This window comes from Pleurodeles waltl, chromosome 4_1 (assembly GCF_031143425.1).
Source record: "Pleurodeles waltl isolate 20211129_DDA chromosome 4_1, aPleWal1.hap1.20221129, whole genome shotgun sequence".
Lineage (NCBI taxonomy): Eukaryota > Metazoa > Chordata > Amphibia > Caudata > Salamandridae > Pleurodeles > Pleurodeles waltl.
Window position 1 is genome coordinate 358,086,193 of NC_090442.1, and position 27,418 is coordinate 358,113,610.

At 46.9% G+C, this 27,418-nt stretch overlaps 1 protein-coding gene across 23 annotated transcripts in view; it reads left to right on the plus strand.

Annotated features, from left to right (window-relative positions):
- PLEKHA5 (pleckstrin homology domain containing A5) overlaps positions 1–25,218 on the plus strand; it is a 991,819-nt gene extending 966,601 nt beyond the window's left edge. For all 23 annotated transcript variants that reach the window (XM_069228492.1, XM_069228488.1, XM_069228489.1 and 20 more), the window contains one exon: positions 24,345–25,218. The gene's annotated coding sequence lies outside the window, so the exon portion shown is untranslated. The remainder of the gene's footprint in view (positions 1–24,344) is intronic.
- Positions 25,219–27,418: the final 2,200 nt, after the last annotated feature.

The following is a 27,418-nucleotide window of genomic DNA, read 5'->3' on the forward strand; positions in this document are numbered from 1 at the left end:
TTCCCTCCCCTTCCCCCCCAAACACATGTCCCACCCACACCAACTGTGCCCAGTTCATGCGTCCACAGTTCTCACTGTGCACACCCTTTGATAATATGCAGTTGCATTGTCTCTTCTTTTCCAGGATTCACAACTAAACAGCAAAGACAATTTTGTTTTTTTTAAAGAAAAGGCATTTGCAGAGCTGCAAACCCACAACTTATGATTACAGTTAGAATGCCAGCTGGAATGATCTAAGAGAACACCCACGAATTAACAAATCCTGCAATGACAATTTTGGGCCAAGTATATGTCACGCTGAGAACCACCCCCCTCCGCCCACCCATTCCATTACTTGCTCCCTCACATCTACGAATACCGTCTGTCCACTTGCACCTGACTGTCAACATAGTTAGACATTTCTTTACCCCAGTTGACCCCTAGTTTTGTCGTTTTTTTTTTTTTTTTAAACCTCTGAACAAATTTTCACCAAATTGCAAAAGAATTGTGATTTGGGCCAGGCTACTTTCTCATCCAAACTTGGTGAAAATCTGTATACCTGTTTTTGTGATATTTGTGACAGAAATTTGCCTATGAAGTATTCAGGGACCTTTTCCTAATCTTTGTCACCTATGGGGTTTCCTCCGTTTGAGCCCTAAGCTTAGGGGTGCAGATTACATTGTCTGCAAGGCTTCGTGCAACCATGTTGTAAGACGTCGCCCTGGGCCCATATTAACAAGAGATAGCATGTAACAATGGTATTAGGGCTCCAAACTGGTGAAAAGCCAGAGTGTGTGTAGTTGTGCCAGTAATGCCCTGTGAGCTGAGAAGAAACGCAGTGAAAAGTCAGGGTTAGTCAGCAAAGACTCAAATGGGATGAGACATTTTCAAAAAAAGTCCCCTAGCATGATAAGCCCTGCCAGTTGTCTGATGTCCAGTCCACAACATGTCCACCTGGTGATGGAATGAATGCCTTTCCGTTTTTGCCCAAGATGCCATGCTAAGTATACACACTCCGATCTCCATCAGGTATTTAACTTGTACCTCTCTCTGGACCATTAGTAAACCATCTGCAAGGCCTGGCCTTTCTTTCAGTCCAAAAAGACGCTTCAAGATCGGCGACATTGACAACTTGAGATGCCCCGCTGCAGTGCCAAGGATACACTGGGCTTCTGCAGATATGACATCCCTCAAGAGGAGGCACAAGCTGAGGTGTCAGCAGCAGATGAAGGCTCCTTTTCCCAAATACAGCTTGAGATCTGAGTTAGAAATGCAGGGCATTATGCTGGGATAACTCATGTTTACATTACCCCCTCCATCCCGGCCCCAACAACCAATCTCAAAGGGTCATGACTGGCCAAAAACTGCACTTAGGTCACCCTCGGGCCATGGTCGGCACTGAGCAGCTGTATCGGAAACAATCAGCTTCTGTGCCGAAAAGACAGTTGAAACCACCTGCCCTCAACCTGATACCCAAATCATCAGACCCGAGCTGACAGATTCAAGGCGGTTGGCACCGAAACATCACTTCATCTCAACACCGAAACTGACCACAGACTCACAATCCTCGGTGCTGAAAGGGTCGGCATCACCATCCTCAGCATCGAGGCTGACTTCAGAGCTGATATCATACTTCTTCGCAGTGAGAACGGTCAATCCAGAAAATTTAGAACCTGTAATTGAACGGATGCAGGAAGACATTGATTTACCCCCAGAAACACCTGGTTATCGACCCAGACACTAGTCGTATTTTTGCAAAACCTCCACAGACTGCTGCACAGCCAGCTAAAAGACATCTTACTTTTGAGGGGGCTTTGGACATACCTACACCACCAAAGCAAAGAAAGAAGGCTGACAAGGCTACTAGCCCAGTGCATACCATTACACTACCACCATATTCCCTGCAGGGGTCTGCTCACTCTTTCGGAGAAGGGGTGGGAGGGAATCGAGATAGAGATCAATACTCCATCCCATCACATCACATGATGATCCATGCGGCGCTCATGACATATACCTTCTACAGATACAGACTCTGACCTTTAGCCAGTAAATCCATCTCCACCTGACACCACAACCTACCACAATATTATAGGTAGGGCAGCTGCGTATCACAAGGGTCAGCTACATACAGAACCACTAGAAAATTACTTTTTATTTGAGATACTCCCTTCTAGTCAACGATCTGCACAATATCTGCCCGTGCTGAAAGGCATGTTTAGACACACTCTGAATCGTTTTTAAAGAACCAGTTAAGGCATGTGTCATTACTCAAGGGTAGATAATAAATATATGCCATACCCTAGGGATCCTATTCACATCAGAGAACAACTCCCTCCTGACTCTGGTAGTTGCTGCAGCAAGGAAAAGAGCAAACTCCCAAACATCTGGTAGGGCACCTCCACCAGATAAAGATAGTAAAAACATATATTCTGTAGGGAAAATAGTAGCTGTCCAATCTGCCAGTTAATGGAGATATGACAACTGCTTTCGTCGCCTTTTGCATTACAGCAGGGCTCACTGGGACAAGATAGAATTACTCCTCCAGCACCTCCCTGAGGAACATAAAAAGATAGCTTTGAAGGATAAATGAATTGTCATCACCTCCATAATCAGCACACTTGATGCAGCTGACACAGCAGCAAGAGGTGTTAATTCAAGTGTGCTCCTTAGACAGCACGTTTGGCTTAGAATTTCAGGTTTTAAACCAAAAGTGCAACAGCACATCCTAGCACTGCCTTTTGATGGTCAACATCTCTTTGGCCCTCAGGTAGACACTTTACTAGAGAAGATAAAGAAAATGAGACAGCCAAAGGTATGGGCACGTTGCAGACACCTTGACAACGCAGCTCCTTTCGCCACTCACCTTATCATGGAACAGCAGAAGCTACTTCCAAAGATCCCTCCTCATCTTCTCAATGTCCCCAGCAATAGAATACCTCGCCCAGGGCATATTACAGGGGCTCCTATAGGGGCAGCAATATCAGAGGTAAAGGCAAGGGTGGTTTCACCAAACCCGCAGCCACCTCCACCAAACCCTGACTTGCCAACCATTCCCCTGGTCTTACAATACCTGTCAGGTGTCTACTACAAAGGTTCTTTCCCACATGGCGAAACATCACCTCCGACCAGTGGGTGTTGGATATTATCTGACATGGTTATTGCCTGGAGCTCACTTCCACACCTCCAAACATTCCACCTCACAAACACAAACTGTCAACAGAACATCAACAGCTACTCAGAAAAAGGAAGCTCAGGCACTTCTCACAAAAGGTGCCATAGAGCCAGTACCTGTAGGCCAACAAGGCACAGGAGTTTTTCACTCTATTTCCTTATACCCAAAAAGGGCGGGTCTGAACCAATACATCCTCTCAGAGCACTTTCACATGGTCACTCTTCAAGATCTCATTTAATTACTACAAAAAGGTGAAGATTCCTATTCACCCAGTACATCACCGATACCTCAGATTCATAATCAACATCCAACATTTCCAGTTCAAGGTGCTCCTCTTCAGTGTTTCAACTGTCCCAAGGTTCTTTACCAAGTGTCTTGCAGTAGTAGCAACTCAGCTGTGCAGGCACAACACACACATTTTCCCATATTTAGACAATGGGCTCATCAAAAGAGAAACTCGTCAACTTTGTTTTCAACACTCAAGCCACCACAAATGTACTCCATCAATTAGCTTTTACGATCAATGCAGCCACATTCCACCTCCTGCCCCTCCAAATTCAACCCTACCTGGGAGCCATTCTCGACTCGCAGCAGGGGATAGCTTACCCCAATGCCACTCAGATTCAGTCCTTCCAAGCACTCATTACACAGTTTCAGGCTCACCAGCAGGTAACAGTAAGGACTGTTATGCGTCTCCTTGGGATCATGGCTTCTTGCATGGCCATAGTACCTCATGCAAGACTCCATATGCATCCATTACAGGAGTGCTTAGCAACCCAATGGTCTCAAGCGGATGATCAGTTGGAGAATCTAGTGTTGGTAGGCCGTCAAGCTTACCATTCTCAGCAATGGTGGAACATCAACAATCTCCTCTTAAGGATGGCTGTTTCTAGACCCAGTTCCACAGAGAAACATAATAATGAACATCTCCGTCACGGAATGGGGAGGGCTTTAAGAAGATCTCACAGACCATGGGTGCTAGACAACCAACCAGAAACCTCTTCATATCAATTACCTGGACTTGCTAGCTGTTCACCTAGCGCTGAAAGCCTTATTGGCAAGGTAGTCCTGATGAAAACAGACAACATGACTGCCATGTATTATCTCTGAAAGCAGAGGGGCACAGATCCCATCAGCTATCTCATCTAGCACAGACCATTTGGAAGTGGGCTCTGCATCACAATATCCACCTCGTGACAGAGTACCTTCTGGCGGCTGACAACAACTTTGCAGATCTCTTCAACAGGAGCCCTCAAGTACACAAGTGTGAACTAAACCTGCAAGTCCTACTTCTATACTTCAGGAGGTGGGGTGTTGTAAAGTCTCCTTTTTGGTTGCCACCCCCATTTTTTGCTACTTGATGCTGTTGCTTTTGACCTGAAAGTGTACTGAGGCCTGCTAACCAGACCTCAGTATAAGCACGCCTTCCCTTAAATTGTACTGAGAGTTTTGCAAACCCATTTGCCTAGGACTTTAACACCCCTGAAAGGCCCAAGTAAATGGTGCCAGTGGTACCTAGGACAGGTATGGTAGAGAGGGGTCACCAGGGCTACAGCACTGATTGTGCCACCCTGCTTGACCCGAGTAAAAGTAAACCTGCATGTTGGCCTACACAAGCAGCCTGCCAACTCGAGTTCGACTCTGTCAACACCAAGTGCAGACAGTCCATTCCCTGCTATAGCATAGGTCTGTTTCCCCTATGGCAGGCCTCCTATGCAGGGTGTTATGAATGTGGGCATAAAGGCATGAGCATATATGGCCCTGTGGCAGCATTCAAAACTCAATGCTACCTCAAGTGACGTGCGGTCCATAGGATAATCTACACACCCGGGCAGTCCTCAGATGTTCAGCACCATGATGGCCCGACCGATTTTCCACGTGTTTGATGTCAAACACTGTGCTTTCTAACCCTGAGCATGATTTGCGTGCCCAGGATTAGCTAGCATGTACCCTGGTGGCATCCTTAAAGGATGCCCTCCAAGGTACCCGCTTTCCCCTATCTTTGGCTGGCTCTTGTGGGCTATCTGCCACCAAGACAAGAGTCTGCCCTATTGCTGGTCATACTACCACTTCCCCCAGACAGAGACAAAGGACCTGGGCAGGGTGGAGGTCACTCTGCTGTTCGAGAGAGGCCAGTGTTTACATTGATCAAGCCGGTGAGACTCAAATGCTTCACCGCCCTTAATATGTTATCTCTTTTCCCCTACTCGAGAACAACGCCCCTCCCACCTTGATCAAGCTGGCAGGCAGCACAATTAGTTAATCTGATAGAGACTTCTAGTTGCATATTCCTTACCTTAGAATTTTCCCCCAGGCGTCAGACTGGATCCGGAGATTTTTCTTCAAGCAGTCCCCCTGCACGTCAGTAGGTGGTGTCGGTCGACTCCGCAGGCGTCGTGGTCGCCATGATGATGTCGGGAGTAGTACATAGATGCCGCCCTCACGCAATGACGTCAGTTCTTTTCTTTCCGTGCCACGCGCTGACCCGGAGAGAGCTACCCTAGGCTATTTTTGGGCCAAATTCAACCGTTTTGTCAAGGTTTTTGGTACGGCTTTAGTGTGTCGAGATGTCCCAGAAGAAGGTGTTCACAGACAACACTACCACCATGTGGTACTCGAACATAAGGCAGTGTAGGGTCCTGGACCTTTTGTCACGAGGCACTATGCCTCTGGACGTGGCTGGAACATCAGGGCATTACCCTGATGGTTCAACATCTGGCAGGCTCTCTCAACGCCAGAGCAGACAAACTCAGCCGCCGACGCACTGTCTATCACGACTGGCATCTCCATCTGGAGGTGGTTCAAGGTCTCTTTCTTAAGTGCCTTGGTTAGATCTGTTCGCCTCCGCAGAGAATGCGCAATGTCAGCTATTTTGCGCGTTGGAGTTTCCAAGGCGGCACTCGCTCGGAGACGCTTATCGTCTCAAGTGGTGCTCCGGCCTCCTTTACTCCTTCCCGCCTATCCCTCTTCTGCCCAGAGTTCTCAAGAAAATCAAGTACGACCGGGCCCAAGTTATCTTGGTGGCTCCGGACTGGGCTCGAAGAGTGTGGTATCCAGAGCTATTGAACATGTCCATCGATCCTCCACTCAGACTGCCTCTTCTGGCGGATCTTCTGTCGCAGCAGCAGGGGACGGTTCTCCACCCGAACCTGTCCAACCTCTGCCTTCATGCGTGGGGATTGAGCGGCAACAGTTGACGGCATTTGCCCTTCCACCCGAAGTCTGTAATGTTATCTTGACAGCCAGGCGTCAATCGACTAAAACTGTATACGCCTGTCATTGGAATAAATTTGTGGCATAGTGTATGAACAAATCTGTTGAACCCCTTTCTGCCCCTCTTTCAGAGGTTCTTCTGTTCAGTCTTTCTTTAGCCAAGCAGGGCCCGGCGTTGGGCACCCTTAAAGGGTATTTGTCTGCCATTTCCACCTTTCTTAGGCTTCCTGATCAGTCCTCACTCTTTAAATCTTCTATTGTGAGAAGGTTCTTAAAAGGGCTCACCCACTTATTTCCTCCCACTCCCTTCATCATGCCTCAGTGGGATCTTAATCTTGTACTTACTTACTTGATGTGTAACCCCTTTGAGCCAATGCATAATTGCACCCCTTGCGGCTCCTCAAATTAAAAACTGTCTTTCTCATCGCTATCACCTCTGCTCGCAGGGTGAGTGAGCTTCAGGCCCTTTTTTCAAAGCCTCCATACTTGTCTGTACACCCGGACAAAGTGGTGTTATGCACTAGAGCTTCCTTCCTTCCTTCCTAAGGTGATTACACCATTTCATGTAGGCCAGTCCATCACTTTGCCTACCTTCTACGCACCCCCACATCCTTCCCATGAGGAGGAGAGACTCCATTGTCTGGACCCAAAAAGTGTGTTGACATTCTACCTCAATCGTAATAAAGATTTCCGGGTGGACGATCAACTCTGTTGGCTACGTGGGTACAAAGAAAGGAAAGGCAGTGCAAAAGCGTACCATCTCTCAATGGGTGCTTCTTTGCATCAAAATGTGCTACACTTTGGTTAAAAAGCAACCTCCTGAAGGCTTGCTGGCTCATTCTACCAGAGCAACTGCTGTATCCACTGCATTAGCATGCGGAGTTCCTGTCCTGGATATCTGTCAGGCAGCTACGTGGGCATCCCTGCACACGTTTGCTAAGCATTACCATCTGGATAGTCAGGTCCGTCGAGACGACTACTTTGGTTTTTCGGTCCTGCAGGACTTTCTAGTATGATCTTGGTTTGCAGCCCACCACCGAGGATGGCATTGCTTGGTTATCTATTCTAAGGTAAGGAATCTGCAACTAGAAGTCTCTATCAGATGTACCAGTTACTTACCTTCGGTAAGAAATGTTCAGTGGCATGTGTAGCTGCAGATACACATGCTGTGCATTATCCTGCCAGCTAGTGTTGGGCTCGGAGTGTTACAAGTTGTTTTTCTTCTAAGAAGTCTTTTCGAGTCACGAGACCGAGTGACTCCTCCCTTTCGGCTACATTGCGCATGGGCGTCGACTCTATCTTAGATTGTTTTCTTTCCGCCATCGGGTTCGGACGTGTTCCTCTTCGCTCCGTATTTTGATTTGGGAAAATTAGCTAAATTATTGAAAATTCGACTGTATTGTTATCGTTCGGTACCGGGTTAGTGTTAGTGTATCGGCACCGACATCAAGAGCGCACGGCGGCCCTTCGGGGCTTCCGACCTTCACCAAGGCCTGGTCGGCCTGACCACACCCGTCCTCCCAGACTAATGGACTGAACCCCCTTCGGCTTCTGTCCTAAGTGTCATTCGAAGTATCCTTATACAGACCAGCACCGGGTCTGTAATCTGTTTATCATCTGAACACAGGGAGGATACTTGCGAAGCTTGTCAAGCGTTTCAGACGAAAAAGGCACTGACATCAAGAGCGCACAGCGGCCCTTCGGGGCTTCCGATCTTCACCAAGGCCTGGTCGGCCTGACCACACCCGTCCTCCCAGACTAATGGACTGAACCCCCTTCGGCTTCTGTCCTAAGTGTCATTCGAAGTATCCTTATACAGACCAGCACCGGGTCTGTAATCTGTTTATCACCTGAACACAGGGAGGATACTTGCGAAGCTTGTCAAGCGTTTCAGACAAAAAAGACCCTAAGAGATCGACGAGCAAGAAGACTGCAAATGGTGTCGACACCGAAAGAGCAACTCGACGTCGGAGAGGAGGAAAGCATTTCCATCCAGGGGACGGACTCGGACGAATCCGAAAGTTACCGAACCTCGACAGTGCAGCGAATAGTGAGTAAACCTGCCCCGTCCAAAACTCACACAAAGACATTTAAGGCCATGGGGACGCCAACAGGCTATGGTTTAACCCACCGAAAAGAAGGTGACCTAACATCAGCACCGAAAAAGGCCAGAGAATTGCCGAAGACTTCCGACTCCGGTCGAGATTCCGGAACCGAACAATCTCGACACCGAGAGTTCGACTCACCCAAAGTGAGAAAAATATATTCGGAACCGAAAAAGACTATGGGGGTTATTCCAACTTTGGAGGAAGTGGTAATCCGTCCCAAAAGTGACGGATATACCACCAGCCGTATTATGAGTCCATTATATCCTATGGAACTCGTAATACGGCTGGTGGTAAATCTGTCACATTTGGGACGGATTACCACCTCCTCCAGAGTTGGAATAACCCCCTAAATCTGAAATCTCTGTACCGAAAAAAGCGGCTTCGGAGCCAAAAAGAAGCTCTTATACAGAAGAGCAAGGATTTTCCAGCCAAATGAAGGAAAGACAGATTTGAGCAGGAATTAAGCATGGAAGAACCGGACCATACACAAAGGAGATTACATATCCAGAAAGGGACTGGAAAAATACAAACTTTACCTCCAATCAAATCTAAAAGGAAACTTGCATTTCAGGAGACAGAAATGCAGCCTAAGGCAAAGGTGGTTAGAGACAAATCCCCACCACCAAGGGTCTCGCCACAACCGTCCCCACCGCACTCACCACAATTGTCACCAGTGGGAACACCTCCAATGCAGTCACCCACACATACTGGCATGACACAGGATGATGCTGATGTATGGGATTTATATGATGCACCAGTATCGGATAACAGTCCGGATTGTTATCCAACAAAGCCGTCACCTACGCATATACGCAGGTACTATCCAGAGCAGCTACATTCCACAACGTAGCAATGCACACAGAGCCAGTGGAGGATGGTTTCCTGTTTAACACCTTGGCATCCACCCATGCTTCCTATCAGAGTCTGCCAATGCTCCCGGGCATGCACAAACACGCAAAACAGGTCTTCCAGGAGCCGGTTAAGGGAAGGGCTATCAAGAAGAAGTACAAACCTCCCCCAACAGATCCTGTGTTCATAACACAACAACTTACACCGGACTCAGTGGTTGTAGGAGCGGCAAGAAAGAGAGCAAACTCTCAATCGTCAGGAGACGCTCCACCGCATGACAAAGAGAGCAGAAAGTTTGACGCAGCGGGCAAACGAGTGGCAGCACAAGCAGCCAATCAATGGCGGATTGCAAATTTGCAAGCCCTACTTGCTCGCTACGACAGGGCACACTGGGACGAGATTCAACACATCATACAGCACTTGCCCAAGGAACACCAGAAACGTGCTCAACAGGTTGTAGAAGGAGGACAGGCCATATCTAACAACCAGATAAGGTCCGCACTAGACTCGGCAGACACGGCAGCACGAACGGTCAACACGGCGGTAACCATTGGCAGACATGCATGATTAAGAAATTCTGGATTCAAGCCAGAGATCCAACAAGCAGTGCTGAACATGCCATTTAATCAAGAACAATTGTTTGGGCCGGAAGTGGACACAGTAATTGAGAAGTAAAAAAAAAGACATGGACACGGCCAAAGCCATGGGCGCGCTCTATTCCCCACAAGCCAGAGGCACCTTTAGGAAACCACAATTCAGAGGAGGTTTTCGACAACAAACATCAGAGGCTTCCACCTCTCAAACCAGACCCACCTATCAGACACAATATCAAAGGGGAGGGTTTCGTGGTTCCTATAGAGGACAATTCCCAAGAGGAAGGGGAAAGTTCCAAGCAGCCAAACCAAGCCAGACCAAACAGTGACTTCAATGTCACAAAACCCCAACACTTGTCACCAGTGGGGGGATGTTAACCGCATATAATCAAAACTGGACACATATTACCACAGACGCATGGGTCCTATCAATTATCCAACATGGTTATTGCATAGAATTCACAAGATGTGCCACCGAGAACACACAATCTGTCCAAACAACACTTAGACCTATTACAAATAGAGGTCCAAGCACTACTACAAAAACAAGCAATAGAGCTCGTACCCAATCATCAGAAAGGAACAGGCGTCTACTCACTATGTTTCCTATTTCCAAAAAAGGACAAAACGTTAAGACCTATCTTAGATCTCAGAACACTGAATCTCTTCATCAAATCAGACCACTTCCACATGGTAACACTTCAAGACGTGGTTCCCTTACTAAAAAAGGAGGAATACATAACAACATTAGATCTCAAGGATGCGTATTTCCACATACCCATCCATCCTTCTCACAGAAAATACTCAAGGTTTGTAATGCACGGCGTACACTATCAATTCAAAGTGCTACTGTTCGGGATAACAACGGCCCCAAGGGTATTCACAAAATGCCTAGCAGTAGTAGCCGCTCACATAAGGAGACGGCACATGCACGTGTTCCCATATTTAGACTGGCTAATAAAAGCCAACACTCAACAACAGTGTCTTCTTCACACGCATTACGTCATAGAAACTCTACACAAACTAGGGTTCTCTATAAATTACCAGAAATCACATCTACAACCATCCCAAATACAACAATACTTGGGAGCAACACTCAATACACAAAGGGCAATTGCCACTCCAAGTCCACAAAGGGTCCAGGCCTTCCAAAATATAACATCAAGCATACAGTCAAACCAACACTACCCAGTAAGGTTTGTAATGAAACTTTTAGGCATGATGTCTTCATGCATAGTCATTGTCCCAAATGCAAGATTACACATGCGGCCCTTACAACAGTGCCTAGCAAAACAATAGACACAAGCACAGGGTCAACTTCAAGATCTAGTGTTGATAGACCGCCAAACACACTTCTCGCTTCAATGGTGGAACCCTATAAATTTAAACAAAGGGCGGCCATTCCAAGACCCAGTGCCTCAAGCTGGTATCACAACAGATGCTTCCATGATAGGGTGGGGAGCACACCTCAACAAGCACAGCATACAGGGTCAATGGGACAATCAGCTAAAACAACTTCACATAAATCATTTGGAACTGCTAGCGGTGTTTCTAGCATTAAAAGCATTTCAACCACTGGTAGCCCACAAACACATCCTTGTCAAAACCGACAACATGACAACAATGTATTATCTCAACAAACAAGGGGGGACACACTCGTCACAACTGTGTCCCTTAGCACAAAAGATTTGGCATTGGGCAGTTCACAATCACATTCGCCTGATAGCACAATTCATACCAGGCATTCAGAATCAGTTAGCCGACAATCTCAGACGAGATCACCAGCAAACTCACGAATGGGAGATTCATCCCCAGATCCTACAGGATCACTTCCTCCGATGGGGAACACCAAACATAGACCTATTCGCAACAAAAGAAAATGCAAAATGCCAAAACTTTGCGTCCAGGTACCCACACCCTCAATCCAAGGACAATGCACTATCGATCAGTTGGTCAGGGATATTTGTTTACGCTTTTCCCCCTCTCCCACTCATTCCTTATCTGGTCAACAAACGTAAGTCAAAACAAACTCAAACTAATTCTCATAGCACCAACCTGGGCTCGCCAACCGTGGTACACAACACTGTTGGACTTATCAGTAGTACCCCACATCAAATTACCAAACATACCAGATCTGTTAACACAACACAAACAACAGATCAGACAACCGAATCCAGCATCGCTCAATCTAGCAATCTGGCTCCTGAAGTCTTAGAATTCAGACATTTAAATCTAACACAAGCGTGTATGGAGGTCATTAAACAAGCGAGAAAATCTACAACAAGACATTGTTACGCAAAGAAATGGAAAAGATTTGTTTGCTACTGCCACACTAATCAGATTCAACCACTACATGCCTCCACAAAGGACATTGTAAGCTACTTATTACACTTACAAAAGTCTAATCTAGCATTCTCTTCCATTAAAATACATCTCACTGCAATATCTGCCTATCTGCAGATTACACATACAACATCGCTTTTTAGAATCCCAGTCATTAAAGCATTTATGGAGGGACTAAAAAGAATCATACCCCCAAGAACACCACCAGTACCTTTGTGGAACCTTAATATTGTATTAACATGACTCATGGGCCCGCCATTCAAACCCATGCATTCTTGTGAAATGCAATATCTGACTTGGAAAGTAGCCTTTCTAATAGCTATTACATCACTTAGAAGAGTAAGTGAGATACAAGCATTTACTATTCAAGAACCCTTTATACAAATACATAAACATAAAGTGGTTCTCCGTACAAATCTAAAATTCTTACCAAAGGTCATCTCACCATTCCACCTAAATCAAACTGTGGAACTCCCAGTCTTCTTTCTGTAACCAGACTCAGTAGCCGAAAGAGCCTTACATACATTAGACATAAAAAGAGCACTAATGTATTACATTGACAGAACAAAACAATTTAGTAAAACAAAACAATTGTTTGTAGCCTTCCAAAAACCTCATGCAGGTAATCCTATATCCAAACAAGGCATCGCCAGATGGATAGTTTAATGTATTCAAACTTGCTATATTAAAGCAAAAAGAGAATTACCTATTACACCAAGAGCACATTCCACTAGGAAAAAAGGCACCACAATGGCTTTTCTTGGGAATATACCTATGACAGAAATTTGTAAGGCAGCCACCTGGTCTACGCCTCATACATTTACTAAGCATTACTGTGTAGATGTGTTAGCAACGCAACAAGCCACAGTAGGACAGGCTGTATTAAGAACATTATTTCAGACAACTTCAACTCCTACAGGCTAAACCACCGCTTTTTGGGGAGATTACTGCTTGATAGTCTATGCACAGCATGTGTATCTGCAGCTACACATGCCACCGAACGGAAAATGTCACTTACCCAGTGTACATCTGTTCGTGGCATGAGACGCTGCAGATTCACATGCGCCCTCTCACCTCCCCGGTAGCCTGTAGCCATTCTTAGTTGAATGAAAATTTTAAATTTGTAAATAAATATTCTTTTGATACACATTAAGTACATAAATACCTACTCCATTGCATGGGCACCTCTAGTATACTCACAACTCCTACCTCACCCTCTGCGGGGAAAACAATCTAAGATGGAGTCGACGCCCATGCGCAATGGAGCCAAAAGGGAGGTGTCACTCTGTCTCGTTACTCAAAAAGACTTCTTCGAAGAAAAACAACTTGTAACACTCCGAGCCCAACACTAGATGGCAGGATAATGCACAGCATGTGAATCTGCAGCGTCTCATGCCACGAACAGATGTACACTGGGTAAGTGACATTTTCCATCTGGTAGAGACATATTCTAGTTGCAGATTCCTTACTGCCCACCCATCCTCCCCGCTTGCGAACTGATTTTTAGGGACAGGGATTCCCTCTTTCAGGTCCTTAGCTCTGGCACACCAATCTCAGTGTTCTTAGCAGCTCTGCGCTCTGGCGTGGAAAGCCGTTAAAAGAAACTGACGTCACTGCGTGAAGGCGGCATCTATGTACTGCTCCCGACGTCATCACGGCAACCACGACGCCTGCGAAGTCGACCGACGCCACCTACCGACGTGCAAGGGTATTGCTCGAAGAAAAATCTCCAGATCCAGTCTGACGCCTGGGGGAAAATTCTAAGGTAAGGAATCTGCAACTAGAGTATGTCTCTACTAGATATTTCTTTACCAAAGGTAAGTAACTTGTACTTCAGGAGGCGTATTCCTTCCAAAGACTAGGCACGTCTTTAGGGTGGGCTAGGAGGTCTGTGCAGCTGAGAGAAGATTATGCAATGATGGCAAACCGTAGGAATAGTGAGTTCTGGGTAGAAAAGAGACGTATTCCCACAGGAAGTCATCACTTCAGGGGTGGACTATCCACAGGAACCAGTACCCCATTGGCCACTGTCCCCCACACCTTTAACACCCCTAAACCAGGATTTAAGGTGCTCTCCTTGCACCAGAACCTCAGTTCTGACTTTGAGTCTGAGAAGAGGCACAGAGAAGACGCTGTCCCTAACAACAGTTCTTTGGACACCACTGTATGCAAAGAGAGGACACTTAAGTCCCCTGAGGAGACCATATATTGGAACTGTGGTTTGTGTGTGCCGATGGTGAAAACTCATTGCTCCCAGCAAGAGGAACTCCAGTGGAAGCCAGAAGCAGACTCCCCTGATTGTTGGTACCAGTCACCCGCAACCTGCAGAAGACCTGTTGTGCTGAAGTCCCAAGAAGTGCAACCTGCCAGTACCTTTGTGAGCAAGCCCAAAGAAAGTCAGTGATCTGCACCCCAGGAGTAGTGGTGAGGCTACTGCCAAATTTCAAGCCGCTGCTGTATCCTGGACAAACTCCAGTCAACAAAGTAACAATGGACTATTTTTGCTGCTGCCAAGGCTTGTTGGTCACCAGCCCGGGAACCGGTCCATCTCGGACATCACCAACTCCAGAGCAGTTCCCAGCATAGTGACAGACGTCTGTAACAACCCCACTCCTGAGATCCTGCATCCTGGTAGGAGGCGACTTCGAGAGAGGTGGCAAAGGTTCTTTGGCAAGACCAGCCTGTGATTGACAGCTCAAAGGCTACCACTGCATTCAGAGGCCCCCGATTGTGGTAGTGAAAATCCTGCTGTGGAATCCAGGTCCTGGGACCCCCAAAGGCATCTACTCTCCAAGGGTAGAGAGTAGTTCGACCCCCAAATGTGTTTGTCAAGTGCTGCAACTTTGACAGCGCCTGTGGATCCCGTCAGCACAAAGGACAGCCAGAGCACTTCTGCACCCAGGCTTCCTGGGCAAGGTAACGAAATGCTGACTGTTGGGTCTTGGTCTAGGGACTCATCAATCCTAAACTCCAATGGGGCACCATGGAACTCACCCCACAAGTGTACAAATGCACGTTGTGCTTTTCCACTATTTACTTCAACGGAACTGTGAGATATTTAATAGTGCATCTATTTTTTCAATGTTTCTAAAATTCACAACCCCAGTTGTATGTAAGATATCAAATTAATTTTGATATCTAAATTAAGATCAAAGTCTGCTTTATTTGCTTACGCTTTTCCGCCTCTCCCACTGCTTCTGTTTGTGGTTTGCAAACTTTAGCTGACATCTCTCACCCTCATTCTAATGGCTTCCACATGAGCCAGACAACATGGTTTACAACCCTCCTGGAACTCTATTCCCCAAGAGGTACTGCTGAACAGGCAGAACCTTCTTACAGGAACCACAACATTATATTGGGCACAGACCATACCAACAGTGGACTCAGAGCCAATCATTGCCACCTAATGGCGCGCAGGAATACTGCTCATGAAAATCTCCAGATCCAGTCTGATGCCTGGGGAAAATTGAGCGGTAAGAAATCTGTAACTAGAAGTCTCTATCAGATGAACAAGTCTCTTACCTTTGGTATCACCTTATCTGGTAGAGATAATATCTAGTTGCAGATTTCCTTACTGACCCATCCATCCTCCCCGCTCTGCAAAATTATTTCAAGGGGCAGAGACTCCACTTTCAGGGCCTTAGTTTTGACACACCAGTAGTCTGCATCTTCATGGCCCTGCGCTTCTGGCGTGGAAAGTCGTGAAAAGAAACTGACGTCATCCCGCCGGGGTGGTGCCCATATAGAAACCTCTATGTTATAGCCTGCATGGATAATGCTGGGCACAAACCATTCAATGCCACATAACGCACCGGGGTACTGCTCACAAAAATCGCCGGTTCCAGTCTGACAGCTGGCGAAAATTCGGAGGTAAGGAATCTGCAACTAGATTTTTTCTCTGCCAGATAAAGTGTTACTGAAGGTAAGTAACTTGTTCAATAGGCCCTCCGTTCTAACCCCTCCACTTATAATACTGGAAAGTATAATTTGTAGTGGCCTTCACCTCCCCCAGATGTGTAAGTGAGCTTCAAACGTTAACCTTAAAAGAACCATTTTTCCAACTACAGAAAGATTGGGTGGTACTATGTACCAATCCTACGTTTCTTCCTAAAGTGGTATCTCAACCTCAATCTATTCAATTTCCAGTATTCTTTCCACAACCTAACTCATTCACAGAAAGGGCTGTACACACCTTAGTTCTCAAAAGAGCCCCCATGTATTATATTGATAGGATCAAAACATTTAGAAAAACACACCAACTCTTTGTTGCTTTCTGTAAACCATACAGAGGGAAAGCGGATTCTAAGTCAGGCATTGTACGCTGGATCGTTAAATGCATCCAAACATGGTATGCCAAAGCTAAAAAAAAAACTACCCATATCTGATAGAGACGTCTTGTTGCAGATTCCTTACCTTAGAATTTTCCCCCAGGCGTCAGACTGGATCCGGAGATTTTTTTTCATCGAGCAATACCCTTGTGCGTCGGTAGGCGGCGTTGGTCGATTCCGCGGGCATCGTGGTCGCAGTGATGACGTCAGGAATAGTTCATAGAGACCACCTCAGCACAGTAACATCAGTTCCTTTCTTTACGCGTCACGCGCTGATCTGGAGAGAGCTACCCTGGTCTTTTTTTCGATCGACTTTGACCATTTTGTCGAGTTTTTGCTGAGTTTTTTTGGTGCGTCGAGGATGTCCCTGAAGACCAGTTTCAAACTGTGCGAGGACTGTCACCGCATGAAGTCAATGATCTATCCACATCGGGTCTGATTGTGGAGCCTGGAGCGCGACCACTGCCCAAAGTCGTGCTCCGCGTGCCGGGCCATGCACCCGAAGGCCTTAAGGGAGCGGTCCCTCAAGCTTATGGTGGCCCGGCGCTCGACTCTATATAGGTCCTGCTATCGCTCGAGGGAAAGATCTCAAGACCGGTCGCAAAGCCACCACCATTCCTCTTCCTCGAAGTCTTCGGGTCAAGGTAAGAAGTCAAAGTGACCCTGTCACCCTTCGACTTCACCCCGTTGCTCAGCTGATGGGACGCAGGAGGAGCATCAACGCTTGAGGCCTCAGTCTTCAGAGCCTGCTTCTGGGTTCACTCTGCACTTCCCTGAGTTTCCGGGAGCCGGAGCGACCCCTGCTCAGTTAAAGGAGTTTTATGAGGTCATGCGCCTCATTTTTGGCCAGGCCGACCCTGATACGACGCCTTCAGGCCGAAGGAGTTCGGTCAGGGGGCCTTTGGGTTCCGCCCCGGTGGCTCTGGCCACGAGGTCCCCTCCAGATCCTCACTCTGATCCGCACCAGTGCTGGTCGCACCATTGAGACCTTCCCCGGCGCCGGTTCAATTGTCGGCGCTCCCGACGTCTGTGGTGTCCACCATTGACATTGACCCGATCCTCATCCCCGACGAGTCAGACTGGCGTCGGCCGACTCAGTCTTCAGGGGGCCAAATCTCCTCGGGTCGGATTCTGACCCATTTTCTAATGGGTATGAATTTGGGGAAGGATTGGTGGGGTTCCTGGACCCTTATGAATATAAGGATGACCCTACCTAGGACTGGGCACAGGAATTGGAGAGGCCAGTTACCTGGACACTTCTCCAGACGCTGGCATGCTGTCTCCTCCTACTGTGGCTACGGCCGAGGGACGACTTATTCCATGGTGGTCAGTAGGACGACTGAGATCCTCAGCCTTGAGCTGCCTACTGCTCAGGTCAACCAGGGGCTTCCGCATCTGAGCCCTCTTCTTCCATTCAATGAAGCCCTCACCGATGTCCTATTGGATACATGTTCCACACCCAACACAGGGGATCCTGTGAACAGGACTATCACACGTTGCCATCAGCCCGCCCCAAATTACCCTAAATTCCTGTCCCAACACCCCACGCCTTAGAGTCTTGTCATCCAGGCATCCTTTTCCCCGGGCGCATTCCCATCTGCACCTCCCGGATAGGAAATCAAAAAGGCTGGGACAATTTGGGAGGAAGATGTTTTCTTTCTCCAGTCTCGCGATGCGGTCTGTGAACACTGCATGCCTTTTGGGCCGCTGTAGGAAAATGGCTCCTTGTTGCAGTTACCCCCCACTTTTTGCCTGATACTGATGCTGATGTGACTGAGAAGTGTGCTGGGACCCTGCTAACCAGGCCCCAGTACCAGTGTTCTTTCACATAAAATGTACCATTGTTTCCACAATTGGCATACCCCTGGCACACAGATAAGTCCCTTGTAAAAGTTACCAGTGGTACCAAGGGCCCTGTGACCAGGGAAGGTATCGAAGGGATGCAGCATGTGTTGTGCCACCCTTAGGGACCCCTCACCTAACACATTCACACTGCCATTGCAGATTGTGTGTGTGGTGGGGAGAAAAAGGCAAAGTTGACATGGCATCCCCCTCTGGATGCTATGCACACAAAATACTGCCTGTGGAATAGGTAAATCACCCCTCTAGTAGGCCTTACAGCCCTAAGGCAGGGTGCACTATACCACAGGTGAGGGCATAGCTACATGAGCAATATGCCCCTACAGTGTCTAAGTCTATTCTTAGACATTGTAAGTACAGTGTAGCCATACTAAGTATATGGTCTGGGAGTCCGTCAAAAACAAACTCCACAGCTCCATAATGGCTACACTGAATACTGGTAAGTTTGGTATCAAACTTCTCAGAATAATAAACCCACACTGATGCCAGTGTTGGATTTATAAAAAAATGCACATAGAGGGCATCTTAGAGATGCCCCCTGTATTTTACCCAATCCTTCAGCGCAGGACTGACAAGTCTGTGCCAGCCTGCTGCTGAGAGATGAGTTTCTGACCCCCTGGGTCGAGAGCCTTTGTGCTCTCTGAGGACAGAAACAAAAGCCTGCTCTGGGTGGAGGTGCTTAACACCTCCCCCCTGCAGGAACTGTAACACCTAGCAGTGAGCCTCAAAGGCTCATGCTTCATGTTACAATGCCCCAGGGCACTCCAGCTAGTGGAGATGCCCACCCCCTGGACACAGCCCCACTTTTGGCGGCAAGTCCAGGGGAGATAATGAGAAAAACAAGGAGGAGTCACCCACCGGTCAGGACAGCCCCTAAGGTGCCCTGAGCTGAGGTGACCCCTGCCTTTAGAAATCCTCCATCTTGGTTTTGGAGGATTCCCCCAATAGGAGTAGGGATGTTCCCCTCTCCCCATAGGGAGGAGGCACAAAGAGGGTGTAGCTACCCTCAAGGACAGTAGCCAATGGCAACTGCCCTCCCAGACCTAAACACACCCCTAAATTCAGTATTTAGGGGCTCCCCAAATCCCAGGAAATCAGATTCCTGCAACCTGAAGAAAGAAGCAGGACTGACCTTCAAGCCTGCAAAGAAGGAGGAAGACGACAACTGATTTGACCCCAGCCCTACTGGCCTGTCTCCAACTTCGAAAACCTGCTCGGGCGACGCATGCGACAGGGACCAGCGACCTCTGAAGCCTCAGAGGACTGCCCTGGACTACAGGACCAAGAAACTCCCGTGAACAGCGGCCCTGTTCAAAACCAGCTACTTCTTTGCAACAAAGAAGCAGCTTCCAAGGACTTCACGTTTCCCGCCGGAAGCGTGAGACTCTACACTCTGCACCCGACGCCCCTGGCTCGACCTGCAGAAAACCAACACCTCAGGGAGTACTCCCCAGCGACTTCGAGCCCATGAGTAACCAGAGACGACTGCCCGGAGCCCCCACAGCGTCGCCTGCAGAGAGAATCCAGAGGCTCCCCCTGACCGCGACTGCCTGTAACAAGGGACCCAACAGCTGGAACCAACACTGCACCCGCAGCCCCCAGGTCCTGAAGGAACCGAACTTCGACGCAGGAGTGACCCCCAGGTAACCCTCTGCCTTGCCCAGGTGGTGGCTGTCCCAAGAAGCACCCCCTGTGCCTGCTTGCACCGCTAGAGTGACTCCCCGGGTCCCCCCATTGAAACCTATACAAAACCCGATGCCTGCTTTGCACACTGCACCCGGCCCCCCGTGCCGCTGAGGGTGTGTTTTGTGTGCCTACTTGTGTCCCCCCAGTGCTCTACAAAACCCCCCTGGTCTGCCCCTCGAGGACGCAAGTACTTACCTGCTGGCAGACTGGAACCGGAGCACCCCTGTTCTCCATAGGCACCTATGTGTTTTGGGCACCTCTTTGACCTCTGCACCTGACCGGCCCTGAGCTGCTGGTGTGGTAACTTTGGGATTGCCTTGAACCCCCAACGGTGGGCTGCCTATGCCCCAGAACTGAGACTTGTAAGTGTTTTACTTACCTGCTAATCTAACCTTTACTTACCTCCCCCAGGAACCGTTGATTTTTGCACTGTGTCCACTTTGAAAATAGCTTATTGCCATTTTTACAAAGACAGTACATGATATTGTTTTCATTCAAAGTTCCTAAAGTATCTAAGTAAAGTACCTTACATTTAAAGTATTAACTGTAAATCTTGAACCTGCGGTTCTTAAAATAAACTAAGAGAATATATTTTTCAATATAAAAATCTATTGGCCTGGAGTAAGTCTTTGAGTGTGTGTTCCTCATTTGTTGCCTGGGTGTGTACAACAAATGCTTAACACACTGCCCTCTGATAAGCCTACTGCTCGACCACACTACCACAAAATAGATCATTAGAATTATCTACTTTTGCCACTATCTTACCTCTAAGGGGAACCCTTCGACTCTGTGCACACTATTTTTTACTTTGAAATAGTATATACAGAGCCACCTTCCTACAGCCACTATATCCACTCTCTGTGAAATATGGTCACACAAGTTCTGCCTCAGATTCCGGAGGAGGCCCGTGCTGTCGTCTCCCAAGAGGTCACAGATGGGAGAGATGCAGCAAAGTTCACAATCAGATGTGGGCTGGACACGACCGACTCTCTGCTTAGATCTGTTGTGACGACAATGGCCTTGAGGCCTGATTGCCTACATCTGTTTTTTCAGGGGATGTCCAACAGACTCTTATGGACATGCCATTTGGCCTCCCGTCTCTTTGGAGACAAGGGGGACTTGGTATTGGAGAGATTCAAGGACTCACGGGCTACGGCTCAGTGCCTCGGCCTTTCCACTTCCCTGTGCCCACAACAGTCTGCCTTTCGTGGCCACGGGTGCCTATCCCAGCCACCGTGCCACCCATGCTGTTCAGTCACTGCATGGCCCGGGACACGGAATCTCACATGGGCTTGGGACTGGGAACCAGAGGTCTTCCCAGTCCGCCCCTGCCCCTGCTGCAGCCTCCAAACCCTCCTAGTCCGTCCCCTCACTCCTATCCAGTTGGCGGCTGGCTTCACCATCACCTTCCCCACTGGGAATCCATCACTACGGACAAGTGAGTTTTGCAGATCGTTTGAAGGGGCTAGTCCCTCCCCTTCAGATCTGCCCCACTAGCCGTGCCTCCATCAGTCAGCCGTATTCCAGAGGATTTGGCACTTCTCTGCCAGGAGGTTGTGGCTCTCTTGGTCAAGGGAGCCACAGAGTAGGTCCCTGCACCATAAGTAGGTTGTGGTTGTTATTCTTGCTACTTTCTGGAGCCAAAAGGGCTTAAGTCCTATCCTAGACCTTCGGGACCTCAATCTCTTCCTCAAGAAGGAGAAATTCCAAATGCTAACCCTGGCCAAGGTCCTGTCTGCTGTGGCCCTAGGAGACTGGATGGTAGCGTTGGACTTGCAGGGCGTTTATTTCCACATTCCTGCCCTGCCTGCCCGCAGGTGTTACCTACGATTCATGTTAGGTCACAAGCACTTTACTGCGCTCCCCTTTGGCCTCACCAGCACCCCTCGGTGTTCACAAAAGTGATGACAGTGGTTGCAGGGCATCGGCGCAGGTTGGAGGTTTCAGTCTTCCTCTACCTCGACGACTGGTGGTTGAAGGCAGACTCGCCCCAGAAAGTAGTCTCCATCCTTCAGACTATGGCGAACCTCCTGCACATGCTGGGGTTCAGTATAAACGTGCCGAAGTCACACTGACTCCCTCTCAGACGTTCCCTTTCATTGGAGCTGTTCTGGACACAGTGCAGTTTCGGGCCTATCCTCCCGAAAAGTGAGTTCAAGATATTCAGACTAGGATTCCGATCTTTCAGCCTCTGTCTTGGGTTTTGCTGAGGCTGACTCTGAGGCTGCTGGGCCTCACGGCCTCCTGCATCCTGCTAGTGACACATGGTAGATGGGATATGCGGGATCAGCAGTGGGACTTGAAGTTCCAGTGGACGGAGCATCAGGGAAATCGCTCCGACATGGTCCAGACCTCAGAGGGGACTGAGAAAGACCTGCAGTGGTGGCTTCCGAATCCCCATTGGGTCCACGGCAGATCCCTCTCCCTTCCCCAGCCAGATCTGTCCATAGTGACAGATACGTCACTTCTAGGATGGGGCGGCCACATGGGAGAGGATGGAGATAAGAGGGCTTTGGGCTCTGGCGGAGTCTGGGCTCCCTATCAGTCTTCTGGTGCTCTGGGTGATCAGGATTGCATTGAAAGCATTTCTTCCCTCTCTCAAACGGAAAGTAGTGCAAGTGTTCATGGACAACACTACCGCCATGTGGTACTACAACAAACAGGGCAGAGTAGGGTCCTGGACCCTTTGTCAGGAGGCACTATGCCTCTGGACATAGCTGGAACATCGGACCATTACTCTTGCGGTTCAATATCTGGCGAGCTCTCTGAACACCAGAGCAGACGAACTCAGCCGTCTATGCATAGCCGATCACGAATAGCATTTCCATCCGGAGATGGCGCAAGGTCTCTTTTAGCAGTGGGGAGAGCCTTGGTTAGATCTGTTTGCCTCCACAGAGAACGCGGAATGTCAGCTGTTCTGAGCGTTGGAGTTTCCAAGGCGGCACTCGCTCTGAGACTCTTCATCTCGAGTGGAACTCCGACCTCCTTTACGCCTATACCACTTCTGCCCAGAGTTCTCAAGAAGATCAGGAACGACTGGGCCTGAGTTATCTTGGTGGCTCCAGACTGGGCAAGAAGAGTATGGCATCCCAAGCTATTGAGCATGGCCACAGATTCTCCACTCAGACTTTCTCTTTGGGAGGATCTTCTGTCACAGCAGCAGAGGACGGTTCTCCACCCGAACCTCTCTAATCTCTGCCTTTCTGCATGGAGCTTGAGCGGCATCTGTTGATGGCTTTTGACCTTCCACCCAAAGTCTGTGACTTTATCTTGGCAGCCAGGCGTCCCTCCACCAAAACAGTATTCGCCTGTTGTTGACATAAATTTGTGGCATGGTGTACCAACAAATCTGTTGACCCTCTCTCAGCTCCTCTTTCTGAGGTTCTTTTGTTCATTCTTTATTTAGCCCAGCAGGGCTCTGCTTTGGGCACCCTTAAAGGTTATTTATTGGCTATTTCGGCCTTTCTTAGGTTACCTGATCAGCCTTCGCTTTTTAAGTCTTCTGTTGTCAATCGATTCCTTAAAGGTCTCACCCATTTGTTTCCTCCCACTCCATGTATCATGCCTCTCTGGGACCTCAATCTTGTACTTACTTTCTTAATGTGTACTCCCTTCGAGCCGATGAACAATTATCCATTACGGCACCTTACTTTCAAGACTGTCTTTCTTGTTGCCATCACTTCTGCTCGCAGAGTCAGTGAGCTTCAGGCTCTTTCTTCAAAGCCCTCATACTTGTCTCTGCACCTTGACAAAGTGGTGTTGCGTATTAAGACATCCTTCCTTCCCAAAGAACAGATGCGTACTGGGTAAGTAACTTTTCCCGTTCAAGGCTTGTATGGCTCTATACAGTACACATGCGTAGCATAGACTAAGAAGCAGTTTCCTCCATAAGCAATGGCTAACCTGTGGGGGTTGCAGTTGTCTGCAATAAAGTACGTAGAACTGCTTGGGTAAGTAACATTTTCCTTTTCACAGTTGCCGAACGTGCAGGTTCGTCAAAATTCACCATGTATTAGCATCCCAAAAATTCATTTTCAATAATGGGACACTATGGCTGAGCTGGGCTTGCTACTCTGTAACACACACACACACTCTTGGTCTCTCTCATATATATGTATATATTTATTTATTTATAATGGCTGCATTACATAGAAAGGGACTGCTTAATTTAGATTTCTTTTATTTTAACACATTATTTTGTGTTTTCTTTTAGATCAAAAAGTCGGCGTTTTCATCGAATTTCATGCAGATTATTTTGGCTTTGAAAATACTACAAGATATTGTACAGTATATTTTAAAACTAAGAAATGTATTGCTTTGGTGCTTACGGGCCTTAAGCATCATTTTAACACTTATTGTAAATTTTATTTCAAGAATGTTTTAATGTCCCAAAGGTACACCCCACTGTCTAAAAGTGGGTATTCGGATAACAGCTTGCTGCTATGACTTTCCTCGCACATGGTTTAAGGTGCTTTTAACTGTGCATTCTATATTCAAATTTTAGTTGCTTTTTCTGGAGGTTGAAATTTCTTATATGTAAATTTAAATCTATTTCCATATGAATATTTTTCTTCATAGTAATATGGATATGTTACACATCACCACTGAAATATAGTTTTCATTTCTGAAACGTAGCACCCAAGAGTACACTATTTCACCTCTGATATGTAAAAAATAATTATATATTTATATTTAAATTGTGCCATTTTATTACTGGGTAAAAGTGTTCTATCTAGGCTGTAATTATTTCTGTCGGATTGCATTGTCAGCAGTTCGTTTCATACTGTTGTCAGAATTCTCCAGAATGTAAATGCTTTTTCTTAAAAAAAGAATTATATAAATATATATATGTATAAAAGAAGTGAAGGTAGTTTTAAGTACTGGACTTTTACTTCCATGAAATGGGTGTGTACAGCAATAAGCAAACGTTAAATTCCAGTACTTGTACAAATGTAATTATGTTCATTGTTTATAAATATACAATGAGCACTTCTGATGTGAGTGTTCTTACGTCAGTTAAAATGCAAATGTTCATATACTTTTTTCTTTTATAACTTGTTAAATAAATGTTAATGTTCTTAATTTTCTGCCTTCGTATTTTAATAATTAAATGAACATGTTCTCTTTGAGATCTCTCCAGTTCAACAATACAAATAATCAAACTTGGTGCCTTTACTGCAAATTTTTGTTTGACGTTTCTGTATTACATCATAGTTTTTTCCCCTCACTCAATCACAAATTAAGAAATGCACCTCAGATTTTGAATGACCAGTCACTTCTCGTCCTTTTAAAAATTAGAACTACGGCAACAATTGGAATAACCTTCGACAGGGCAAGTGGAGGCTTCAGAACTTGTATTTCCTTTCGAGGCATAAGCTCAGTTTGGTCACCTAGAGTTAAAATAATGCTGATTCAGTCTATTCTAAACCGCCTGATCTTTTGGACTGCAGTGGTAAACTCAGCCTATTTTGTTTGATGGGAAATTGTTTAGCTATGTCAATATTACATGGTCCCACTTGCAACCTACTGTTGCACATGCACACTATTTATTGTCTTTGTGTTGTGTCCAGCTGGCAACTGTATGATCAAAGACTCCTGAAACCATTTCAGCAGCAGGCCACTGGAATGAAGGGCACAAAGGAAGGCGGTGGACTGCTAAGAGGATGTCTGACATCGATTCTCCAGTGCTCTTCCAGACTGGTTTTGATTGGGACAGCTTTGGGATACGGAGTGTTTGAATCCTCTGTAGTCATCTAGGATGGATGAGGCAAAAATGGTAAAGCCAGTTACTGATATAGCCAGCTCATTGACAGTCGCTGCCTCACAGGCCCTTACAAGTTGATGTTTTGCTGACATCTCACGTCTGTAAGCGGCCCTGGGAACGTAACCCTTTAAGAATGCACCTTTTCCAGAGGATGTGCCTTCCTGTTATGCTCTGCTATTGACTTTAGAAAGAAATAGTGATTTTTTAGAATGCCTATTTGATATGACACGTGATAGATTCTTAGGCTTTGACAAAGAGGTTAGTCTTCAGTTCCCAATGTAAGAAAGCAATGTGTTATTTTCAGTTCTCGAGTTTTGCCAATCAACTGAAACTGACAAGGGGGACGTTTTATAGCTTGGGGTTTTAATAGTGGCCTCCCATACTGGTAGTCACCAGTCCCTCTTGGCCTTCAGTTGCATTACTGCTATAGCTCTCATTTACGATTCTTTCAAACGTTCCTGTTCAGCACCATTCTGCCTCTCTAGAGCTTAGAAAGCATAGTAGGGTACTTTGGAAGTCTTCCAGCTATGTTCTTTCCTCTACGATCAGTTCATCCAGCAGTCCTTTTGAGGTGAAGCTGTCCGAGCTCCTCGCAGTCTTTTTTCCACTCTGTGACCCCAGAAACACAAACCTATTTGCTAATTTATTATTCACAACTGTATTCCTGAGATCAGCTCCAAGAAAGGGAAAGCTAGTTTGGAGGACAAATGAAGAAAAAGACTTCACTGAAAAAGCCCATCTTGCCCAGTTCATCACGTACTGAAAAGCAAGTTTACAGGCAAAACGCACTATCTGAATTCTTCATTACTGGAAGCTAAGTAAACTTCCCAAATTCTGTTAGATATCCCCAGCCCCAATCTCTCTGATGGATAGATTTAGTCTCTCCCTCTGTTGGGAGCTCTTCAACTCTGCACTGTTTTCAATTCCAAAATTAAGCTACACCATAGGAGTGATCTCCAAGTCTGATGGAGTCCTTAGTGTTTTCTGTTGTGCTCTGTGAAGTTCTTCTACAGTCACATGCCGTGCGCCTATCCCGCCATCTAATAGTTAGAGCCGAAAGTTTTTTCCTTTTTATGTTACGCTTTTTACATACTCTCGAAGGCCACTTTGTGTGCCAGCTCTCAGGTTGTCATTCCGTGCCATGGATTTTGCAGGTGCATGTTGGGCTGCAGAGAAAATCACACAACAGGAACACGGAGAGAAGATGATTGATTATAAACGTCAATAAAATCAGTGGTTGGAAGAAATGTTGCATAAGGAAGGAATATGTAGTTGCTGTTTCTAGATAAATGCCCTTTATTGGCAGAAGAAGGAGCGTGTCTTGGACATTGTTGCTACTGGCATCCTCTTCCTGCTTTTCAAATGCACCTTCAGAAGAGTTTGAAACTTTTATTCAAAGAGCAGGTTTTACAAAGTGAAGATCTGTCAGATGCAGCTGAGCTTCTTCAACATAGACTAGTGATCACTGTACATTACTGGTTTTTCTTGAAAGTTAAACCATACCTGGGGCATTTTTGCTTGCA